Source organism: Daphnia pulicaria, unplaced genomic scaffold (genome assembly GCF_021234035.1).
Source record: "Daphnia pulicaria isolate SC F1-1A unplaced genomic scaffold, SC_F0-13Bv2 h1tg000245l, whole genome shotgun sequence".
Taxonomy (NCBI): domain Eukaryota; kingdom Metazoa; phylum Arthropoda; class Branchiopoda; order Diplostraca; family Daphniidae; genus Daphnia; species Daphnia pulicaria.
The window spans coordinates 1,335-13,078 of NW_025804915.1; the positions used below are offsets into that span (position 1 = coordinate 1,335).

Sequence of the window (11,744 nt, forward strand, 5' to 3'; positions counted from 1 at the left end):
TCTTCCCTATATAGGAAAGTAGTGGATGTTCCGGGCAGTAACTGTACGAAAAAGTTGATTTCCGAAATTTTGCCGGACATTCACCTGAGCTCAGGCCGGGCCGCCCGCTCAACTACCGACCGGTCTCCACCAAAAACCGGTCTTGGAAATTTTAGGACTTAGAAATTTTTTCCAACTTTTTTTTCTTTCGCTCTTTCTCTCTTTTTCAGCCGCCTTTGCTCGTCCCAGTGCCGCCTATAGCTTCACTATCCATCGTCGGGACTTAGAAAAATTTTTCAATTTTTCGGACTTAGAAAATTTTTCAATTTTCATTTTCGACAACCTCTTCCCTATATAGGAAAGTGGTGGATGTTCCGGGCAGTAACTGTACGAAAAAGCTCATTTCCGAGAGGGTCGCCGGACTTTCACCAGAGCCCGGGCCGGGCCGCCCGCTCAACTGCCGACCGGTCTCCACCAAAAACCGGTCTTGGAATTTTTCGGACTTAGAAATTTTTCCAACTTTTTTTTCTTTCGCTCTTTCTCTCTTTTTCAGCCGCTTTCATTCATCCAAGTCCCGGCTACAGCGTCACTACCCCGTCGTCGGGACTTGGAAAAATTTTTCATTTTTTCGGACTCTGACATTTTTCAACTTTTCTTATTTTTCAACTTTTTGACACTGTCTCGCTTCGCCCGTCGGATCGACTTCATTTCCGTAGATATCAAGTCACATCTTTCGGCCAAAGCTCAGCAGCTTTTTGACATGATTTTGAAAATTTGCTATTTTTTTTCATTTCCAACTTATTTTATTCCTGTCTGTCGTTCTCCTTCTCTCTCTTTCTTTTTCGCGGTATTTCATCTACTTTCGACCGCCAATTTTTTTTTTTTTTTCAAGCTTTCATTTTCTCTCGGCTGATCGTGTTTGTCCAATATCCACGCAAAAAATGCGAGCCAATATAAATATGAAGATGAAATTTGACGGCCAAATTATCAATTTCAAGTGCCGCTCTACGGCTGGCTACTTTTTTTTTTTATCTGTCTTTAACGCGTGTCTTTAACTTTTTTTTCTCTCTCTCTCTCTCGAAAAAAAAAAAGACAAGTCCACAACACACAACTGACGAACGATTGAGACTTCTGCCTTCTTTTTTTTTGCCTTTGCCTTGGACAAGCCGCCGCGCAAGCATATGAGATTTTTTATCGCGGACTTGTCTCATCTGGCAAGACAAATCTTCCGGTCTCATTTGAAGGGCTGAGTCTCAAAGATCGCAGTGTGAATTTGGACTGCTCTACCGTGTACAACACCCCGGCCGGCACTCGAGTCGTCTACAAATGATTTGGCGTCTGACCTCTGGGTTCTCGCGCAACTTTGCAGCTGCGCTTACTTTAGTCGGGTAAAAAGAAAGAGGCGAACCGGAGCATGACTGGCATTCCCGTAGCGGATACCCAGCATAGCCGTCAGCGAACCTCCCCTCTGAAAACCGCGGCTCGAGAATGAAGCGCCGACCAGGCATTCGTCCGAAACGAAACGAAAAGGCCGGAACCCCCTCGCTGATGGAGCGAGTTTTAATCTCTAACCGAGACGGGTCTCGTTATAGCCACCCAGATAAAACGTCGAAACGAGTCAAAAGACGCTGCGTATCATTGCCTTCCTCCAGCATCGATTCTACCTTCAGAGGCCTTCAGGTATAATCATCCGGACGTAGCCTCGCACCACTGGCCGCTCGACCAAGTGCGCCAACCAACTGTCCGAACCTGCGGTTCCTCTCGTACTTCGCAGGATTACTATCGCAATAACATTTCTTCTATGGTCGTCAGTAGGGTAAACTAACCTGTCTCACGACGGTCTAAACCCAGCTCACGTTCCCTGTAGGTGGGTGAACAATCCTACGCTTGGCGAATACTGCTTCGCAATGATAGGAAGAGCCGACATCGAAGGATCAAAAAGCGACGTCGCTATGAACGCTTGGCCGCCACAGCCAGTTATCCCTGTGGTAACTTTTCTGACACCTCTTGCTTCAAACTCAGAATGGCCAAAAGGATCGATAGGCCGCGCTTTCGCGGTCCGTATTCGTACTGAAAATCGGGATTCAAGCCGGCATTTGCCCTTTTGCTCTACGGGAGGTTTCTGTCCTCCCTGAGCCAGCCTTAGGACACCTGCGTTATCGTTTGACAGATGTACCGCCCCAGTCAAACTCCCCATCCGGCAATGTCCTCAGCCCGGATCGCGCCACCGAATAAACTCCCGGAGATGGAAGGCGGACTAAGAAAGCTCGGCCAGCCTTACCGACTCCAAGCCGTGAAGCTCTTTATCGGCAAAACAAAACTCCGCCTCGCCCACCGACCCCTACCGGGACGGCTCGCGCTTCAATGCAAGAATCAAGCGAGACGCCGCGGACGGAGACCGTGAAAGATCCCACCCGGGCGACCGCCCACTCCGCTTCACCGAGTAAGTGAAGCGACCATGAAAGTAGTGGTATTTCATCGTCGACGGACCCGAAAGCCCGTCTCCCACTTATGCTACACCTCTCATGTCACTCCACAATGCCGAACTAGAGTCAAGCTCAACAGGGTCTTCTTTCCCCGCTGACGAAACAAGGCCCGTTCCCCTTGCAGTGGGTTCGCTAGATAGTAGATAGGGACAGTGGGAATCTCGTTAATCCATTCGTGCGCGTCACTAATTAAGATGACGAGGCATTTGGCTACCTTAAGAGAGTCATAGTTACTCCCGCCGTTTACCCGCGCTTCGTTGAATTTCTTCACTTTGACATTCAGAGCACTGGGCAGAAATCACATTGCGTCAGCACCGACTTGCGGCCATCGCAATGCTTTGTTTTAATTAGACAGTCGGATTCCCCTGGATCGTGCCAGTTCTGAGTTGGTCGTTCGATGGCGGCCGAGATCTACCACGAGCGCCCGACTTTTGAGGGCCAAACACTCGGGAGACGATGCCGAGCCGCTCCACCGGCAGCGATCTGGCGAGGACCGAGCCTCAGCGCGAAAGAGTCCCGAAACGAGAGCTTTCCCCGAAAGAAAAACCAACGCTCGAAACAACCAACGCACTTCGACCCAGGCCTGACACGTCCGCCGACGGCTTCGCTTGATAAACTCAGCCCGACCGCCTCGACCCTCAGAGCCAATCCTTATCCCGAAGTTACGGATCCAATTTGCCGATTTCCCTTACCCACATTCATCCATCGACTAGAGGCTGTTCACCTTGGAGACCTGATGCGGATATCGGTACGAGCAGGCGCGAACGTCCAACAACGTAACCCTCCCACCGGATTTTCAAGGGCCAGCCGAGAACGACCACGGACGTCGCAGAAACGCGACGCTCTTCGGGATAGCCTTTGACAGCTAAATCCATAACCCTCTCGCCCGCGACGGGATTCCAGGGTCTCGGTCCCTCAAGCAGAAAAGAAAACTCTTCCCGGGGTTCTCGGCAGCTTCTCCGGTTTGTGTCGCGTTACCGCGACCGTGACATTACGAGGGTTAAAGTCGTTTTATCGCGGACGTAGCCGCAGCCTGGTTCCGGAATCAGGACCGGATTCCCTTTCGCCTTAACCTGGGTGGCGTCTCACGTTATACGATACATGGTTTCATATTTTCGAAGGCGCTGCGAAAGAAGCATGCGATGCCATAACGCGATGAACGGTACTAGGAAAATAAAAGAGACGGGAGAAAAACAATCAAATACCGGCTAAGAGAAATCAAAAAAAGGAAAAAGACACTTCTTTTAACCTTCTATCATTCTCACAAGCTTTCTTATTCATGTGTTTTCTTTGACCCCGCAACTTTAGATTTTTTCTCTTCGCGCACACCACAGAAGAATCACCGACACACGACTCAACCACAACCACGCCCGCTACTCATACGATAGATGCAACACATCACGCCCGTCACTAGGTCGGCTTTCGCCTGCGGCTTAGGATCGACTGACTCATGTCCAACCACTGTTCACATGAAACCCTTCTCCGCGTCAGTCCTCCAGGATCCCTCTGGAGTATTTGCTACTACCACCAAGATCTGCACCGACGGCGGCTCCGGGCAGGCTCACGCCCACAACCCTTCTACGCTCACCGTCGCGACCCCCCTACTCGTCGGGGCCTCAGCGCCGTCGCTCTCTTCGAGCTGACACGGACGTTATTCGCTCTGCCGACCGACGGCCCGGTATAGGCACGACGCTATAGCGCCTCCCATTTTAAGGGCTAGTTGCTTCGGCAGGTGAGTTGTTACACACTCCTGAGCGGATTCCGACCTCCATGGCCACCGTCCTGCTGTCTTTAGCAACCAACTCCTTTTCGTGGGATCCGAAATGTGCGTCGTTTAGGCGCCTTAACCGGGCGTTTGGTTCATCCCACAGCGCCAGTTCTGCTTACCAAAAATGGCCCACTGGGCGCTCAGATTCAAATCAATTGCCGCGGCCTCAATCAAGGAAAAAGGCCGGGCTTCTCACCCATTGAAAGTTTGAGAATAGGTTGAGGTCGTTTCGACCCCAAGGCCTCTAATCATTCGCTTTACCGGATGAAACTCCGTTTGTTCTCTTTGCGAGCACCAGCTATCCTGAGGGAAACTTCGGGGGGAACCAGCTACTAGATGGTTCGATTAGTCTTTCGCCCCTATACCCAACTCCGACGATCGATTTGCACGTCAGAATCGCTGCGGACCTCCACCAGGGTTTCCCCTGGCTTCGTCCTGGCCAGGCATAGGTCACCATCTTTCGGGTCCCAACGTGTGCGCTCTGGGTTCGTCCGGCCGACTCGACCAAACCCTTTTAAGGGGGAAAGATCTCGCGAGCATTCGGACGCCCTGGGGTTGCGCCCGCTCTGTTCGAGACGGGATCACCCCTCGCGGATGCACCCTCATCGGGGCCGCTTCACTTTCATTGCGCCTCGCGAGTTTAGTTTGATAATTTCTCGACGACTTGCGCACATGTTAGACTCCTTGGTCCGTGTTTCAAGACGGGTCGGGTGGGACCCGACTTCTACTCTCCGCTCTGGGCCTCCACAGGTTGAGCACCGCAACTTTTTCTCTTTTACAAAAAAAAGCTACGACACCTCCCGGGAGGAGACAGGTCACGACCGGGCAGTACTGTTGGGAAACGCCGCGCTCGTCATCGCGGCACCCGCGAAGGTAACCACGAAACTCGCTAACGGACGCCCCGTGTAACAGACACCCAGTCGGTCGCGGAGTCCTACTAGGCCCCCCACTTGCGGACCTTGGCGTGGCTATTGCGATCGCAGAACGACTTATGCAAGAGAGCCGCCAATTCAGGCAGTCTCCATGCAGCGTTAAGGGCATACAACCAAGTGCCGGGAGCGGGGACTTGTTCGACCTTCGAGGGCCCACCCGTTTAACCCCCTGAACGGTTTCACGCACTCTTGAACTCTCTCTTCAAAGTTCTTTTCAACTTTCCCTCGCGGTACTTGTTCGCTATCGGTCTCGTGGCGATATTTAGCCTTAGAAGGAGTTTACCTCCCGCTTAGGGCTGCACGCTCAAGCAACCCGACTCTTGGGAAGGGATCCGATGCACGGTCTCGGCTCGTCTTATCTACGGGCCTGACACCCTCTGTGGGTTGCTCGCCCCGTTCATGGAGACTTGGACGATAGATACCGGACAGACGCGCACGATCCTCCCGAACACCACATTCCTCGGCACCCGCTCAACCGGGCGCGAGGTTCGGTGCTGGGCTCATCCCTGTTCGCTCGCCGCTACTAAGGGAATCCTTGTTAGTTTCTTTTCCTCCGCTTACTGATATGCTTAAGTTCAGCGGGTAGTCTCATCTAAACTGAGGTCAGAATGAATTGTTTGTTTTCAAAAGGAGACAACACTTTATCTAGCTCGGCAGACTTTGGCGTTTTAAAGCCGGGAAAGATTGAATAATTGCCGGTTCAAATTTTTTTTTTTCGAAATAAAGCGAGTCTCTCGTTATTCGCAAAAATTAATTTACGAAAAGTGACAGGGCGTCCTGCGGCTTTTTGTATTGAAACAACGCGTCGTGCGCGAACCAAGCTTGCATAACGAGCGGTTAGAGTGAGTGATAATTCGCGGTGGTCGACACTTCGACACGCCCGGCGCACACACACAACTAAACTCGCGTTGAAGCGGTATATCGCGCACACGCAGCCGACACCTTGTTCGAGAAGATGTGTTTATTTCTAAAATTTTTTTTTGAGTTGGCTCAAAAATTTCCCATCTGTTTTGCCATCGAAAAAGGTTTCTTTTGAATAGAGAGGAAAAAAACAAAACAGGGCGAACCTTCTTTTATTTTTCCCCCTTTTTTGTATTTGAGGCATCGCGGACACTTAAGTCGCGCGGCACCCAGACGTTAGAGATTCGGGAGCTTTTATGCGGTCAGGCCGGGTGAAAAATAAATCTCGCCGCGACCCAACATGCAAAACCAAGACTGAAAAAATCTCTGTTCGTTCATCATTCGACCGACCCTCAGTCAGATGTGGCCCGAGCGAGAAGCTGGGCCGCCATTTACGTTCAAGATTTCGATGCTCCATGTGTTCTGCAGTTCGCATGGATTAGCGCACTTTGCTGCGCTCTTCATCGATCCACGAGCCTAGTGATCCACCGTTCAGGGTCGTATATAAAACGACATATTCGTTTTCTTCTCTCTTTTTCTCCAACCCGCCCAAGCAAATGAATGCGAGGGCGGAGAAAGAAAGCCAGAAAGAAAATGTTCCGATAAACACTCGTACTAGAATTTGGGTTTAGTGTGTTATTGTGATTTTGAATTCTTCCTACTTCATCGAGAGGGCGAAGGGCAAGCTTAAAAAACATTCGGTTTTCAACGGCATAGTGTCGGGCTTTGGAGTGTTAGTCTATACGACGCACACGCACGCAACCACGAGTATCTACGCCCGAAAAGAACGTCCAGAGTAAAGTCTCACACTTTCGTCCCCCACCGAGAATCAAAAAATCCCGAAGACGAAGAGAGAAACAAAAAAAAACAATTTCGATTGGGCGTATCCGCTTTAAACCACCGCGCATCAGAGCGCCTGATACCCGTTCAAAATCTTGATGTTTTTTTTTTTTCCGACTCTCCATCCACCGAGTTTTTATTTTTCAAAGTGTTTGATTTAGGGACTAAGACTTTATAAAATCTCCTTTATTGTTCCTTCGGTACTCGCGGCCCAGGCGGGCTATCGTATTCTTCACTCTACTAACGTCAACACTGTGAGCGCCGCTAAAGGTCGAATGAATCTATAGAGACATTCACCATCGAAGCAGGAAGAATTTGCTCACGGCCATAGACCAAATCGAAAGACTTTGTGTTTTTTTTTGAGCCGAGAGGAAAGAAAAATCAATTTGAAAAGGCGAATCCGCTTTAAACCACCGCGCATCAGAGCGCCTGATACCCGTTCAAAATAAATGATTTTCTTCCGTCAACCCACACATAGTTCATACGATGTCTTACGCCGAAAGACTTTTGATGGGGTTTTTTTGTTTTGCAACTTTTAGTTGTTTCGTGCTCAACCAAAGCCATATGCGCAAAACATTTGTCTTGTTCGTTTATGATCCTTCCGCAGGTTCACCTACGGAAACCTTGTTACGACTTTTACTTCCTCTAAAGGATCAAGTTCGACCATCTTTCAGTCTCGCCGTTGGTAGGCACCGCACGGGCAGAGATTGCTCCCCACTCGACGGCACCCCGACAAGCCCGTCCGAAGGCCTCACTAAATCATTCAATCGGTAGTAGCGACGGGCGGTGTGTACAAAGGGCAGGGACGTAATCGACGCGGGCTAGTGACCCGCGCCTACTAGGGATTCCTGGTTCATGGGGATCATTGCAGTCCCCAATCCCAACCACGAAGGAGGTTCAGCGGTTACCCGGTCCTTTCGGACAGGGAGAGTGAAACACGCTGATTCCTTCAGTGTAGCGCGCGTGCGGCCCAGGACATCTAAGGGCATCACAGACCTGTTATTGCTCACTGTCACGCGGCTGGACGCCGCTTGTCCCTCTAAGAAGACTGCGTGACGGACGCGAGAGCAGAAGGTATCGCCGGGGATGACGACGACCGAATAACAATAGAGCCAGCCCCCGCGAGACATTCCCGACAAAGCCCCGCCATACCTCATCCGCCAGGCAACCAACCCGTGAAGGCCGTACACCCGACGAACAGAGCACAACGAAACCAAGCCGAGAGATTGCCTCACTAAAGGAACCAGTCCCACCGAGACCCGAATCGCCGCCACCTGATCCCGACGCCTCCGTACTCCCTTCGGTTTCAATTGATAAAACCCGTCACCTATTTAGCAGGCTAGAGTCTCGTTCGTTATCGGAATTAACCAGACAAATCGCTCCACCAACTAAGAACGGCCATGCACCACCACCCACCGAATCAAGAAAGAGCTCTCAATCTGTCAATCCTTCCAGTGTCCGGGCCTGGTGAGGTTTCCCGTGTTGAGTCAAATTAAGCCGCAGGCTCCACTCCTGGTGGTGCCCTTCCGTCAATTCCTTTAAGTTTCAGCTTTGCAACCATACTTCCCCCGGAACCCAAAGACTTTGGTTTCCCGGAAGCTGCCCGTCGAGTCATTGGAGTAACTCCGACGGATTGCTGGTTGGCATCGTTTATGGTTAGAACTAGGGCGGTATCTGATCGCCTTCGAACCTCTAACTTTCGTTCTTGATCAAGGAAAACATTCTTGGCAAATGCCTTCGCTGTTGTTCGTCTTGCGGCGGTCCAAGAATTTCACCTCTGTCGCCGCAGTACGAATGCCCCCGTCCGTCTCTATTGACCATTACCTCGGGTCCAAAAGTAAAAGACCAGCAAAATCGGACCGAGGTCCTATTCCATCATTCCATGCTGCGATATTCAGGCGTTGGGATACACCTGCTTTGAGCACTCTAATTTGTTCAAAGTAAACGTTGCCGGCCGCCCGAGACACCCGGTGAAGGGCACCCCGAACGATTGACTGGGTGGAGCGAATCGAGTCAACTACGACCAAAATTTAAAAAAGAACCCGAAAGAACTTTCCAACTCTGGCCGCAGATACAACAACGACGCACCGACCACCACTCCGGCGATGTTGTCCGACCGTGAAGAGAGTCGGGCTTTGACACCCGGGCTCCCAGAGCGTGAAACGCAACACCCTTGATTCAGAGCGGCGCCGCCCGGCCGAAGACAGACATCCGACTACGAGCTTTTTAACCGCAACAACTTTAATATACGCTATTGGAGCTGGAGTTACCGCGGCTGCTGGCACCAGACTTGCCCTCCAATGGTTCCTCGTTAAAGGATTTAAAGTGTACTCATTCCAATCACGGGGCCTCGGAAGAGTCCCGTATCGTTATTTTTCGTCACTACCTCCCCGTGCCGGGAGTGGGTAATTTGCGCGCCTGCTGCCTTCCTTGGATGTGGTAGCCGTTTCTCAGGCTCCCTCTCCGGAATCGAACCCCGATTCCCCGTTACCCGTTGCAACCATGGTAGGCGCGTAACCTACCATCGACAGTTGATAAGGCAGACATTTGAAAGATACGTCGCCGGCGCGAAGGCCGTGCGATCGGCGTGAAGTTATCCAGAGTCACCAAAATTGGTACGGTGCGCGAGCCCGAAAGCCCGGCCCCGACTGGTTTTGATCTAATAAAAGCACCTCTTCTGCGAGCCCGAAAGCCCGCAGTCGAGGCTCGAGTGCATGTATTAGCTCTAGAATTACCACAGTTATCCAAGTAGGATGGAGTGGATCTAAGGAACCATAACTGATTTATTGAGCCATTCGCGGTTTCGCCGTCTAGCGGCTTGTACTTAGACATGCATGGCTTAATCTTTGAGACAAGCATATGCTACTGGCAGGATCAACCAGGTATTTCGTGTATGTTTGTTTGATATGCATCCGGCGAGTTGCGGGTTTTTATTTCGCCCACGCATCACCAAACACACACCAAATCAACACGTTTTTCGTTTTTTTTCTTTTTCTTCGGAAACTAAAATTTTTGATCGCAACGCCTGGCGTGTCACAGCGAGTCCCAGTGAAGAGAAACACCGATCCGATCCGTTTGTTGGATTTTTTTCATTTCAATTTCCAAAGTCAAAGACCATTCAACGGTCTATGAGCCCAAAGTGAATCGGATTCATTCGACCGGTCTTGATATATTCATCAACTTTTTTTCCCGTATTACGGTTTTCGACGGTCATATGTGGCGTGCTGTATGCTCATAAGTCAAGCCTGCTTTACTAAGCTGACAAGCATACATCTTTTAAATTTTTGTGGGCTCAGAGTTTTATTTTTATTTTTCCACCGCCGAGGCACACTCTCGCATCACCCCGCACGACACACACACACACACACACCTCACCGCTCAGCGGTCACACGAGGCAGAATTTTCCGCAAAGACTTTCGAAGAGAAAGAGAAAACTCGGAACAACCGCGGTCAGAGGCCAGCATAGAGGCATCGTATAGAAAGTCATGGGCGGAAAAAAACAAATCATTTCAAGTCGAGACAAGCAACCAGACTACCCCTATAAAAGTGCGCAATTCTTTAAGAGTTCACCGAAGAATGACCGAGATCAAGTATGCACGAAACGAACATATTCCAAGGGCAGCTGAATAAGCGATTCTGCGCCGAAGCGCGAGAAAAGCAAGCGGTACACCGATGGGGATCGTTTTTTTTATCGTGTTAGATTCGTTGTTGTCAAGCAAGGATTCTCAAAATGTTTTTTGCATTGCACCCAAGTTTCGTACTGATTACTTGTCGCAGACCGGTGACTGTCAAAAAAAAATTTTTTACGTTTTTTCTTGAGAGGTCACTGCCTACACACAACTCCGGGCGGGCCGTACACTCACAGCCGTTTGAATTCTCCCTTCGTGTGTCATGGCCATAACTGAGCGTACATCTTACCGGGCGCCGAGTTGATCTGGCTTGTTCGATGAACGTTCGGGATACGTACAATCGATATAGCTCCAACCGTAACTCGTTTGTAATTACGCCGGCCATACTCAGCGGGCGCTCAGCTCAGCTCTCGATATCTTCCGTCGAAGGGAAGTTCGTAGTAAAAGAGAGTCAGAGTCGACGCCACATTTTGCGGTCCTCGCATCTCATCCGATTTTTGAATTTTATAGATTTGCCATCACTTCCACCCAATTCTCTCGTATATTTCAATCTCTTGACTTTGTCCGACCGGGCCGTCTTCGCCCCCCTTCAACTCCGTCCATCTCCACTTCTGTGTTCCACACAACGAGCTTCCGTCAAACGGCAAAATGTGAAATATGCGCACGCCGCACGAAATAATTTGAAAGCGTTCTGTTTGGTGGCTTTTTTATTTTTTATCTCTCGGCTCACACACACACACACATTTCCGCCTGAACGGTAATTTTTTTTTGATACGGTGTCAAAAAGTGAAAAGACGCGCACCATTTTCTTTTCTCTTCCGTATCGTCGCTGACGGTAAACGCTGATGGTTATGATGCCGTAAGTTTGGAAGAAAGAATCTTTCCCGTCTTGTCTTGTTACGGTAAAATAACAAAGAACAAGCGTCCGATTTCTCTCACAGACGGCCACAGACAAACCACACGTGCCGAAGAAACGAAACGTCCGAAACCAAAAAAATGTTTGACGCGCGCACCTCTTCTGAACTTTTCGACCAAGAGTCGTTGGATCGAGTGACGAGCTTCTCAGCTGTCGCACCAATCGGTGAAGCGGGCGTTTGAATTCCCGTCCACATCGCGGTTCGGATATATTTTTACATATACCGACCATCGGAAATTTCGAAAACGGTTTTACCGAAGGAATGATATTTCACACACCGACAGCTCATCGAGT

At 50.1% G+C, this 11,744-nt stretch overlaps 3 non-coding genes across 3 annotated transcripts; all 3 read right to left on the minus strand.

Moving 5' to 3' along the window:
• Positions 1-1,198: 1,198 nt before the first annotated feature.
• LOC124320072 lies at positions 1,199-5,771 on the minus strand. The gene has a single exon (XR_006913762.1). It is a non-coding gene; the product is annotated as a large subunit ribosomal RNA (ribosomal RNA).
• Positions 5,772-6,412: 641 nt separating this feature from the next.
• Positions 6,413-6,565, minus strand: LOC124320071. The gene has a single exon (XR_006913761.1). It is a non-coding gene; the product is annotated as a 5.8S ribosomal RNA (ribosomal RNA).
• Positions 6,566-7,495: 930 nt separating this feature from the next.
• LOC124320074 lies at positions 7,496-9,790 on the minus strand. The gene has a single exon (XR_006913764.1). It is a non-coding gene; the product is annotated as a small subunit ribosomal RNA (ribosomal RNA).
• Between the last annotated feature and the right edge of the window lie 1,954 nt (positions 9,791-11,744).